Source organism: Petaurus breviceps, unplaced genomic scaffold (genome assembly GCF_028583685.1).
Source record: "Petaurus breviceps papuanus isolate PSGF00001 unplaced genomic scaffold, PetGlider_PUasm1.0 90897, whole genome shotgun sequence".
NCBI classification, from domain to species: domain Eukaryota; kingdom Metazoa; phylum Chordata; class Mammalia; order Diprotodontia; family Petauridae; genus Petaurus; species Petaurus breviceps.
In genome coordinates, this window is record NW_027187374.1 from 9466448 (window position 1) to 9478322 (window position 11875).

Sequence of the window (11875 nt, forward strand, 5' to 3'; positions counted from 1 at the left end):
GGGTTTTCTTGGCAAAGATACTGGGCTGGTTTGCCATTTCCTTCTCTAGCTCATTTTACAGACAAGGAAACTAAGGCAAACAGGGTTAAGTGACTTGCCCAGGGTCACCTAGCTAGAAAGTGTCTGAGGTCATACTTGACTTCAGGAAGACTCATTTTCCTGACTCCAGGCTAGGTGCTCTAGCTACTACAACACCTAGATACTCCAACATTCTGAAAACGTGAAATCTAATATAGAAGTCAGAGGGAAGAAGCATATAAAATAAAAAGCCATGGAGAAGAAAAAAGAGAACAAGGACTTAGTAATCTGTGAAGCTATCTCAAATACCTTGCAGAATTTCTATAGCTTTCTGATTGTGTTAGCATTATACTGAAAGGAAAGGTAATAAAATACAGAACCAGTAGGGTAGGGTGCAAGAAACACCCTGAGGTTAAATGGCTTTTAATAAAGTATTCAAAATAAGATATAATTTGGCACCCTGAATCATTTGTTTAATGTTGTTTTTCTTTAATTGCAATTTTAAAAAAAGGGGATACAATAAACTAAGGAGAACACGGAAAGGTTCTTTTTGAGGGCAAAGTGGCAAAATTTCTGAAAAATATAACACCCCGAGAATTGTTGGGTAGTAATTTAAGTGCTTCCAATTTCCCTTCACAGTTTTTCCTGATAAATGCTGAAAGTCTGGCCCATGTAACAAATCCACCTCAAACAGAACAATCTTTCTTTTCTGGGGAAAAACTTTTTTCAAGATTTTGTATGCACCGTATTTTTTTTCTTCACACACACACACACACACACACACACGGCTACATGATGATTAAATCCATATTTGCTTAAATAAAGGATCTCTTGTCATCAGGGCAGTGTGAAACCACAGCTAAAGTAGCTGGTGTTCAATTTTAAAAGGAACTAACTGCTTTATTTGTATGATGAACAAATTTGTCAAAATCTATTTTTAAAAGTCCTCTATTTAGGTTGAGCAATTTGTAAGGAACATGGAATAAAGCTGTTATTCTACTGTTGCCCTAGGGCCTATTCTTACAGGAAAGTTGTTTTCTTTAAATTCTCTGCCAAAGAAACTAATCTTGCTCTCCCCCCACCCTCATCCATTTTGGGAAAACTCCACCATTTTGGGAAAATTCCAATTGTTTTGCCTGAGAAAGGTCTATCGGATAAGGTTCATTGAATGAATTTTAGCTCATCTCAAAGAATTTTCTAATGAAATGTAAAGAAAATTACATGATTATTTCTCAGCTCTCAAAGGATAAATAATATCATCAAGTTGAATTAATGGGAAATAAATTAATCTGGTAATGATAAAATAAAGTGGAAATAGTTGATGGCTCTGTATGTTCATCTTAAGAGTATATTCAAAATGTTAACCTATGACTCCCAGGTGATAGTAAACAATGTCTTTGACATTTTTTACCATGCCTAAATCATTAAATATTTGAATAGTTAAAGGTAGTAATGGAGAAATAATGACTTTTAAAATTATTTCAGTCAGAGAAACAAATTGAAAGATTTTGAAAAAAAAAACACATTCTGGCTTTTAATCAATTTTGTACTTAATGGAACCCAAATATATGAACTTCATGGACATCCCAAACTGACGCATTACCATTAACTTACTTTATAGAGATCTAGGGATTTGGCAGATTAATGCAATTTATCAAGTTTAAAAGGTGTGGGGGAACTTTTGCTCTCAGGACCAAAATGCTTCTATCTTGTCTTTGACTAAATAGAAACATGTATATGTGTGTATGTATATGTATACACATGTGTATATATGTATATATTTGCATACACACATACATATGTGTGTATATACAATAAAGCTGTATTTCAAACTACAAAAGATATCACTTATAATCCATACCTACTAATAAAGAAGTTCAAATGATATTGAATTTTGGCATTCTCAATATACCAATTCATATACCAATATACGAAGTCAATATACAGATTCACATATTAACAGTATTGGATTAAATTGTATAATGCTTCTCTTCACTGCCATTTCTACAAAAAACAATGAAAATGAATTAGTAAAACAGAAATAAAAATATTTAGGAAGAATTAAAATTTATGGAGTATGGTGGCTTCAGAGTGTGTGATATCATCTATACAAGGGACTTCTAGTATAGAAACTTCTACCAAAGTAGATCTGTAATTTCTCTGTAATTCAACTTGCATGTCCTTTATAGATTTATAAAGTTGCCTGGGGCAATGAGTGGTTAAGCTATTTGCTTTTGTTAACACAGCTAATATATGTCAGAACCACAACTTGAAGTAATGTCTTCATGACTTTGAGGCCCACCATGAAGGTTACCATGGCCTCTCAGGAAGAACTCTACTCATAAATAAACATCTACATAAGCATATATGTATAGAGAAAGATGAACATAGAAAAGACAAAGGAATTTGACATTTCAAACTCTGTCAAATGGCCACAAAAATACCTAATGTAAGGCTATTTATTCTGAGCTTCCTTACCATTAAAAAAACAGATGTATAATTCTTTATCAGGTTAATACTAATGGATTTCCTTAGTAGTGTCAAGGGGGAAAACTTGAATCAAAATGGCTTTTAAAACAAAAAAAATGGAAAGTTAATATATTATGATTAAAAAATCAATCCATAATAAAAGCAAAGAAGCATAATAGTAATAATATTCATGAAGCTATAAACTGCTGACCATGATTGCTTTACATGTGTCAGGGCATGTGTCTATGCAAATACAATTACTATATGCTTGACATATACTATTTATACCTATATTGTTAATGTAAATAGTTACAATTCAAAGGACATACAAGAGTCTTCGATTTTGGAGCTTTTCACAAATGGAGTTGGCTGGCCAGAAATAACCTTGCCTAAACTTGTTTCCAGATCATATCTATGCCTAGATAATGGGCTACTCAAATAGACTGAGCAATAGATTCTAGGGCCAACTAAGAATTCAAGAAACAAACTTCACAGAAGTAAAATGACATTATGATAATAATGAAATTTCTTCAGGTAAAAATGTAAAAGTAGAGTAAAGAAAGGATAGATGGAAGTTGCAAAAAAAAAGAAAGAAAAAAGAAATAAAGCTGGATTGCTAATTGTCAGGGATGCTTCAATAGGGAAGGAGTTGGATAGATGCCTGTTCTTTTCAACTCTAAGTTTCTATGAAAGAAACACAAAGATACCATAGGGGGGAAAACATAATCATCCCAAAGACATATTATAGATTTGGAACTGGAAGAGAAGGATATCAAGCCCAACAGACTCCTTTTATATGTGAGGAAACCAAGACACAGGGGTACATGATTTGTCTAGTAAGTGGTTGAATTAGTTTTTAAACCCAGATCTTCTTGACTCCAAGATCAGTGTATGTTATGCCATGCAAATTCTCCAAGGAAAATGCATGGGCTTTAGGATAGAAAATGAAATGCATTAATTGGCCAAGTTATGTGTATGCATACACATATATTTTTGTATTCCTATTTTTGCCTATTAAGTATATATGTTGACTTAGATGGATTTATGATTTCTATGATGTGATGTTTCCTTTCCCCAGTTCAGATCACAACATATCTCCTCCTTTCAACTTGGACAACTTTTATCTATGTCCTAAAAATTTTCCATAAAGAGAAAATTCCAAAATACTGGAAACATTCCTCTAGGCTTTTAAAAATATATTTTAGGGGCGGCTAGGTGGCACAGTGAGTAAAGCGCTGGCCCTGGAGTCGGGAGGACCCGAGTTCTGTTCCGGCCTGAGACACTGGCCCACAAAAAAATACTAGCTGTGTAACCTTGGGCAAGTTACTTAACCCCAATTGCCCTCCAAAAAGGTAAATACATACATACATACATATATATATATATATATATATACACACACACACACACATATATATATATATATATATATATATTTTAAAAAGTCAACATTGCAGATAACCTAAAAAGTGACATAGAGGCACATGGTGGATATGCCATTGTGCCTTTATCATCATTACGTAGGAAATATAGTAAAAGTTTTAAGGAAATATTTGATCAGAAGTGAGTTACTTGTGTAAGAGAAAGAGACAAAGAACTTAAAAGTCCAAGTATTGCACTGGTTCTATGAATTCAACAAATCCATAATCAAAAAACGATGTAACTTTTTTCTAGCCCAATACTTGTCTCATTTGATTTTTTCTTTTGTGTTTCTTAGTAACAGTATTCGAGCTAATACTCTATGCCTCCTTCTTAATACATTGCACATTTTTTTTGGTAAAGTTTTAATGTATCACTTTAAATGGTATTCAAATGTAATTTTAAAAAATTTTCTCAGGAAAATGAAACAAATATTTGCAGGAAAACTTAAATACAATAAGCAACCTTATTACACTTGAAGGTTTTATGGTTCACAGTGATATCCTCATAGATCTATAGCTCTGAATCAACCAATCAAAAGACATTCATTTAGCACTTACTATGAGCCAGGTGTTAAGTACTGGGGATACAAAGAAATATAAAAATAATTCCTGCCCTCAAGGAGCTTACATTTGAATTAGGAGACAATATGTACATAAGCAAGTACATACAAGATACATAAGATGGAAGATAATCTTAGCGGAATACCTTTAATAAATAGCAGGAGGGCCTGGGAAATGCCTCTTTCAAATTGTGGCAGGAACTTGGAGATGAGAAGGGGGAGCATTTCAGGCACTGAAGACAGACAGTGCAAAAGCAGAGAAAGAGTATATGAAGGGTCCTGACTGAAGAAGAACAAGTGGGGCACTTTACAAAACCTTGGAAAAAGCAGTTTCAGTTGAGTGATAAGGTTACATGGCAGTCTGGAGAGGATTTAAGAAGAGTGGGAAGGAAGAAGTGGAAGTACTGAGGATAAATGATTTTCAAGGAGGTTGGGCAAAAGGGGGAAGACAGAAAAAAAGATAATAGCTAACAGGGATGGTAGGAACAAATGAGAAATGTTTCAGAATGGGAGAGAATTGGTGCATTTAAAAGAAGCAAGAAAAGAACCAGTAGATAGGGAGACATTGAATATTAGAGAATGGGCAATCTGTTGGAGAAGGTGGGAAGGGAAGGGACTCAGGATCCACACAGAGGGGTTGGCCTTGGCAAGAAGAAAGACCACATATGAGAGTGGAGTAAAGGAGATGATAGTGGGGAATGTGTCAGAGGGCAACAGAATAAGGAAAATGCAACTTTTGTGTCTGTGAAGCAGGAGGTAAGATTTTCAGTTGAGAGAGTGAGAGAGTGAGAGAGTGAGAGAGAGAGAGAGAGAGAGAGAGAGAGAGAGAGAGAGAGAGAGAGGCTGCTATGGGAAGCTTGATGAGGTAAGGGATTTGGAAGTGCTACTATGAATGGGTAATGGATCAATTCCAGAGGAGTAGAAGGATAGCATAACCTCAGTGAGGAACAGATTGAGATAAGATAAGAAATTTTGAGTGGATCCAATCAACAATTTTTAATATTTCCCCTAGTTCCAGTCTTTTATGGGGGGAGAATCTGGAAGCGGCAATGAGGAGAATGGAGTATTCCATTTCCTGCACCATTACCACTGAATGGAAGGATATGAAAGAAAAATTTAGCCAGGATTTATTTATTTTGTCTCTTTCAGCAGCTAGACTGCTCACTTATCAAAGGGACAGCACCTTACTGAAAACGGGGGCTAGGGAAACAGTCTTGTTAGTAGGAAGTCAGTTCTCAGTACATATGGTAGAGGTTTAAGATGAAAGTTACTTAACTATGCAGAAAGCATTCTAGACATCATGATAAAAGGGGCAGGAAGACCTGAAGTGGGACATTAGAAGTAGGAAGAGATATGAATGGGCATGAGGAAGCAGACAGATAAGGTTAGGGGTTACTGGAAAGAGTAATGGGAAGGCGGAAAGAATATGATAACTAGTGGAAAATTTTATGTTCCAAAGAAAGCATTTAGGGTATCAATGCCAAGGAAGCTCACAAGAAGAAGTTTAACAATATATTATGCAAAAGACATGCTGCCGAAAATTGTACCCTAAACACCCATCAAATGATCCTAGATTGTTAAATGAAATACAATTGTCAAAGACCATGTATAACCTTAAATAGTCTTCAAACCAGTCAAGAACAATTAAGGCAATAAATTCTTAGATAGGGTCCCAGATGCATGTCTCTTTCCAACATTCTACTGCCAAAGGGTGGAAGGGTGAAGGAAATAGGTATCCTAGGGTGGGGAACCTGTGGCCTCAAGGATACGTGTGGCCCCCTAGGTCCTCAAGTGAAGTCCTTTGCCTGAATCCAAACTTCACAGAACAAATCACCTTAATAAAAGGATTTTTTTTTCTGTAAAACTTGAACTCAGTCAAAAGGCCATGCCCAAGGACCTAGAAGACCACATGTGACCTTGAGGCCACACGTTCCCTACCCCTGTAACTAAACCCTTCCTCTACTGTTATTACTATTGTGTAATTAGTATCTAATCTTTACCATTTTCTAACAATAACATTATATAACTTAGTCAAAATCTCTATGAGTAGAGGCATAGATAGTTTTGTAGAGTATGCCTTGCTCTGGTGGGAAGTAAGGTGATTGATACATTTCACCTGCTTTGGTTTGATTTAATTAACTAGTTTGCTGAGATATTCACAGCCTAGATGCCCTTGCCTGAGTTAGAATGTTGCTGTCACTGCAAATGCAATATTCATCAAATCCATATGTACTTTCTTTTTGGGATCAAATTAAAATGATTTTGTCCTACTGATTAAGTAGTGAGAAACTGAGAATATCTCTAACTCAAAAAAAGAAATTTCATAACAAAGATGTTCCAATAAGGAACACTCAAACATCAAAATATTATTCAAAATTGAGTGCAATCAATAAATTCTATTCCTTTCATTTCATTTTATTTAGGTTCATAACACAGTTCAGCAATATAAATAAATAAAGCAAAGAAAAGGGTATTAGTACAGCATATTCCTGATAAGGTATTTTTAAAAGGCCTTTATACCATAACAGTAGATTGTCTATTTAAATAGACCTTATTTTAATTTAATAACACTTGAGATCTGATGAATAGAAGACTTAAAAAAAATTGTGAGCCCCTACTCACCTCTGGCCAGACAGGTGACAGACTTAAATGGAGAAGTGAGACAAATATTTTTGCAGATGGCCAGTGTTAGAATTTGTTTTGCTGAACTGTTTATATATTTTTTAAATTGTTCATTTTGGGGGAAGGGAAAATGAGAGAGACAGATAATAAATGCACATAAAATTAAAAAAGAAATGTTTCACTCAAGAAGACTAGTGGCCTAGGCAGGTAGCATTCTTCAGAGTTTGTAAATTATAATTTTGACCTCACTGTCAGTAATTATGAATCTAAAAATTTCAGATACAACATAACCATTGTAAAGGACTGTTTTAACTGGAGGGCAGAATTTGTCCTCAGAAATAGTCAATATTTGCTTTATTAACCTTTTGAATTTTTAATTAGGTATCTTAGTGTTCTAGATGTTATGGATACCTGACTAAACAGATGATGAGTTATTACATCGGATGGACTGCCCCAATCCAGCTCACTAGGAGAAATGCCCAGATGGGTCAATTGAGGACAAAGGTTCTTTTTTTTTTAACTTTTCTTTTTTAAAAACCAAAGATCATATTCTAGTACAACTGAACTATTCAAATGGTTCAGTGAAAGAAATATATGTAGGCATTTATATGTCTATTTTATTATTTCCACACAATATGGCCAAACCAAATTCCAGGCACATGAAATTATGATTACTGTTTTTTTCATTACTGAGGGGGAAAAAACCCAACCCTCAAACATTCTACAATTCAGCTTCAGCTATAAAGTTAAAATCAATGAAAAAAGGGGGTTAGGGAATGGTATTTACCAGTTATATCACTCTTATGGGCCCAAGTTTTCAAGGTAAAGGAAAATCTCTTTTAATGTGTTAATAATATATTTCATTAATTAATGGTCTTCATACATACTTGCAAATAGCTGTATGCACAGAACTTCTTTATATATAGGATTTCTTCCATCTCTGTGTTTTCCCATAAAATCAGTTGGAGCTTTATATGTGGAATAATTTCTATAGCAGACTTAATATTATGCTACCAAATAAAAGGTCAATTATTTTAAAATAATCATTAGAAGAAGAGAATAAACATTTATGTATTATCTATTATGAACTAAGTGCCTTACAAATACATGTATTTTACACCTCGTAAGGTTTTTGTAACAAATAATAATATAGAACTATTTTAAAGTGGTATAGAATTATCTTAAAGAAGGGAATTGACATCCTCCAAATATCATTTGACAGTAAAGACTCTGTTAAAATGTCCCATTCACTTTTTTCAAGTTTTTCCAACATCTATTGTTATAATAAATTCTAAAATAACGAGGTACAAAAAACTTGTTTTTGACCACATTAAGTAGTAATCTTACTTTGTCTTTTGGTTGGTTGATTTAAAAAAATTAGACCAACAGGGTTATCTTTTCAAAAATTAAACCACCTTGGTAATATATTTCTATGGATAAAGATTCGGTAATTTCTTCCCAGACAGAGCCTTTATCTTTACTTAATCATTATCATAGGGATAGAGTTCTTTCCTATCTTTAACAAAAGTCTTCCTTGCTCCAACTTACACATAGCTCTTATTTGATCTTTGGAGATAGACATCAATTTATTAATAATCTCATAATAATTTTCACTTATGCAGAATCACTCATCAGGATATCAATAGACATGAAAATACTGCCCAAAATATCCAATAGTAAGAGAACTGAAAATTGAAACAACCCTAAATTTTCACCTCACTCTATTAGAATAGCAAAGATGACAGAAGGTGAAGTGGTAAACATTGGAAGATATGTGAGAAGAAAAACACACTTGGTGGTACAGTTAAGTCCAACCTTTCTGGAAATTAATTTGGAATTAGAGTAAAACAAGTTTAACCCCAAAATGTCACTATAATCAAAAGTGAATAATAGTTGGTCAATAAACCTTTATTAAGCATCTACTATAGTATGGTACTATAGTACTACTATAGTCACACTACTACTATGGTACTTCTACAGTATGCCAGATATCATACTAAGTGCTGTGGATACAAGTAGGAAAAAGAAAAACAGTTCCTGCTCTCAAGGAGCTTACAGTCTATCAGGGGAAGATAATAAAGGAAGCTAGGACTATCATAAGGAACCTGAGAAAGGGTGGTGCAAGATACTTATGAAAAACCAATGATGTTAGCTGGAAAAGTCTGAGTCCTCAATAAAGACAGGCCTTGGGAAGTGTTCACTGCTCTACCCTCCAAGAGTAGAGAGGGAACTGAATGTGCTGAGGAGGTGCTTAGAATCAAAGCTAAACTAATCTTCAAGATGATGAGATGTTAGACATATATTCTAAGGACATCAAACATAGAGGAAATGATCTATATACAAAAAAATTATAGCAATACTTTTTTTTATAATAGTAGTAAAGAACCGTAGTCAGAAGGAGAGCCCATCAATTATGGAATGGTTGAACAAAATATGGATTATAGAATTCTATTTTGTCATAAGAAGTGACAAATATATAGAATTCAAAAATGAAAAAAAATCAGCTTATACAAACTGATACAGAATCAAGTGGGCTGAACCAGAACAATTTACACAATGATCATAGTAATGTAAAACACAGCTATCTTGAAAGACTTTAAAACTATGTTCATTGTAGAACTGTTCACAATCATGACTTAACATAGAGGTGGTGGAGAAGGGCAGTAGAATGAGCCATACATTTTCAGAAATGAGCAATGTGTTGATTTGCTTTGATCCACTATGTTTATTATTATTGTTATTTACATTGGAATGTTTAGGGAGTTAGCCATGGAAAAGGAATGGTGATCTTAAAAATTAAAAAAAAAAGTTGTATCTTTGACCAAAAAAATGGAAATTTGGAAGAAGGATGATGTGATTAGTCCCAGTCATGCATGTACATATTATAAGAGAGGAATGCAGATAGAATTTCAAAGAGGAAAGAGCCTAGTCTGTCACACAGCTGGGAATTTAAGGCATGAGGGAACTTGGAATACTGCTATTCAGTAACCTTTGACATATAGGCAGGTAGAACATAAAGACTTTTTTTCTTTTCATGAATAATGGAACGCTTTGTACCAAGTATTCCCATGAGAATACAAAAGGCACCTTACTGAGAACAACCACTCACTAGTGTCTTTAGATATGGTAGAATATTCCATTACATTTGCCACCATCTTGGTATCATATCCACAGAGAAAAGGGCAAACAAGGGAATCTTGGTGCTCAACTGAACCAAGATAAGAACAATTAACATGTATCTTTGCCCTATGCTTGACAACTGAATCTGTACAAGCTACATAAACCTATTTTTAAAACCTGGTTTATATCAAGCTATTTATTCTATTACATTAAAATCATAACAATAAGTAGAACTTAGATAACACTACATGCCAAACGCTGTGTCAACCACTTTACAAATATTATCTCATTTTATTCTCACAACAACTTTGTGAGATAGGTGGGTGCTGTCATTATCCCCATTTTACAACTGAGGAAACAGAGGTAAACAGAGTATATGTGACTTGTCCAAGGTCATACAACTGATAAATATCTGAGGATAAACTCAGCTCTTCATGGTGCAAGGTCAAGCATTCTATCCACTTTGCCACCTATCTGAGCCTAGGTTGCCTCTCTCCAGCTTTCCAGGATAGATGGATTTAGGGGAAAAGATAATGCATTCTGTTTTAGATGTGGGAAGTTTGAGATACCTATGGGACAGTAAGATGAACATGTCCAATAGGATTTCGGTGATGTAGAACTGGAAATAAAGAGAGATAATGGGGCTGGATACAAAGATATGGAAGTTACCTGTTTAGATCTGATAGGTGAATTCATCAAAGTGGATGAGATCAAGGAGAAAGAGGACAGAGAAAGAAGGGGAGAAAGCCCAAGTCAGAACCCTGGGCTACATCCACATAAATGGGCAGATATGAAAAGCTAGCAAAGGAGACTGAGAAAGATTGTTTAGACATGTAGGAAGAAGACCATGAGAAAGCAAGATCACAAAAATCCAGGGAAGAAAGAGTAACCAGAGAGAGGAAAGCGTCAATAGGTTTGAAAATTATAGAGTTGGTAAAAAAAAAGGATGAGGACTAAGAAAAGGCCTTTCAATTTATCTATAAAGAGGTCATTGGTGACTTTAGAAGGTATAGTTTTACTTGAGTTGTAGGGAAGGGAGCCAGACTGTAAGAAGTTGAGAATTGACTGCGACGTGAGGAAACAAGTGTAGATGGGTTTTTTTTTTTTCTCATTTGACTATGAAGGAAAGGAGGTATAATATGAGAACTTGGGGTGATGGTTGGGTAGTGAAGGTTGTTTTTTATTTAGTTTGGTTTTATTTTTTAGAATAGGGAGGAACTGGGCATCTTTGTAGTCAATTAGGAAGAAATGAGCGAATGAGGAATTGAAAATTCTGGAGAGGGGGAATAATCAGAGGGGCAAGCTCCTCAAGGAGACAGGAAAGGATGGCATCAAGAGCTGGTGTTAGCAAGAAGGACCCACTTTATCCTCTGAGACTGAAGCTAAGGTTTCTTCCTCAGAATGAAGTCAGTCCTAAGCTTTCAAGCTTCTAAACTAAACAAACTCAATTTCTAAAAATTCCTTCACAAACACATTTTTTTTATCTATGTTCTGTTACTTTTCTCTAAAAACTCCCATTTATTTATATGCTATTCAAAAGAAGAAATTCAGAGTAGATAAAATAGTGCAGTAAAGGTTTTCATCAGTGAAACATTAGTAAAGTTTATTCCCTTATGTTTGCTGCATATCAGACTCTGGTTAAAACATCTCAGTACACATTTTAAA

The 11875-nt window shown here is 34.6% G+C and overlaps 1 protein-coding gene across 1 annotated transcript in view; it reads right to left on the reverse strand.

The window, feature by feature from the left end:
• RUNX1 (RUNX family transcription factor 1) overlaps positions 1 to 11875 on the reverse strand; it is a 351115-nt gene that overhangs the window by 89691 nt on the left and 249549 nt on the right. The gene's annotated exons all lie outside the window — the stretch shown is intronic.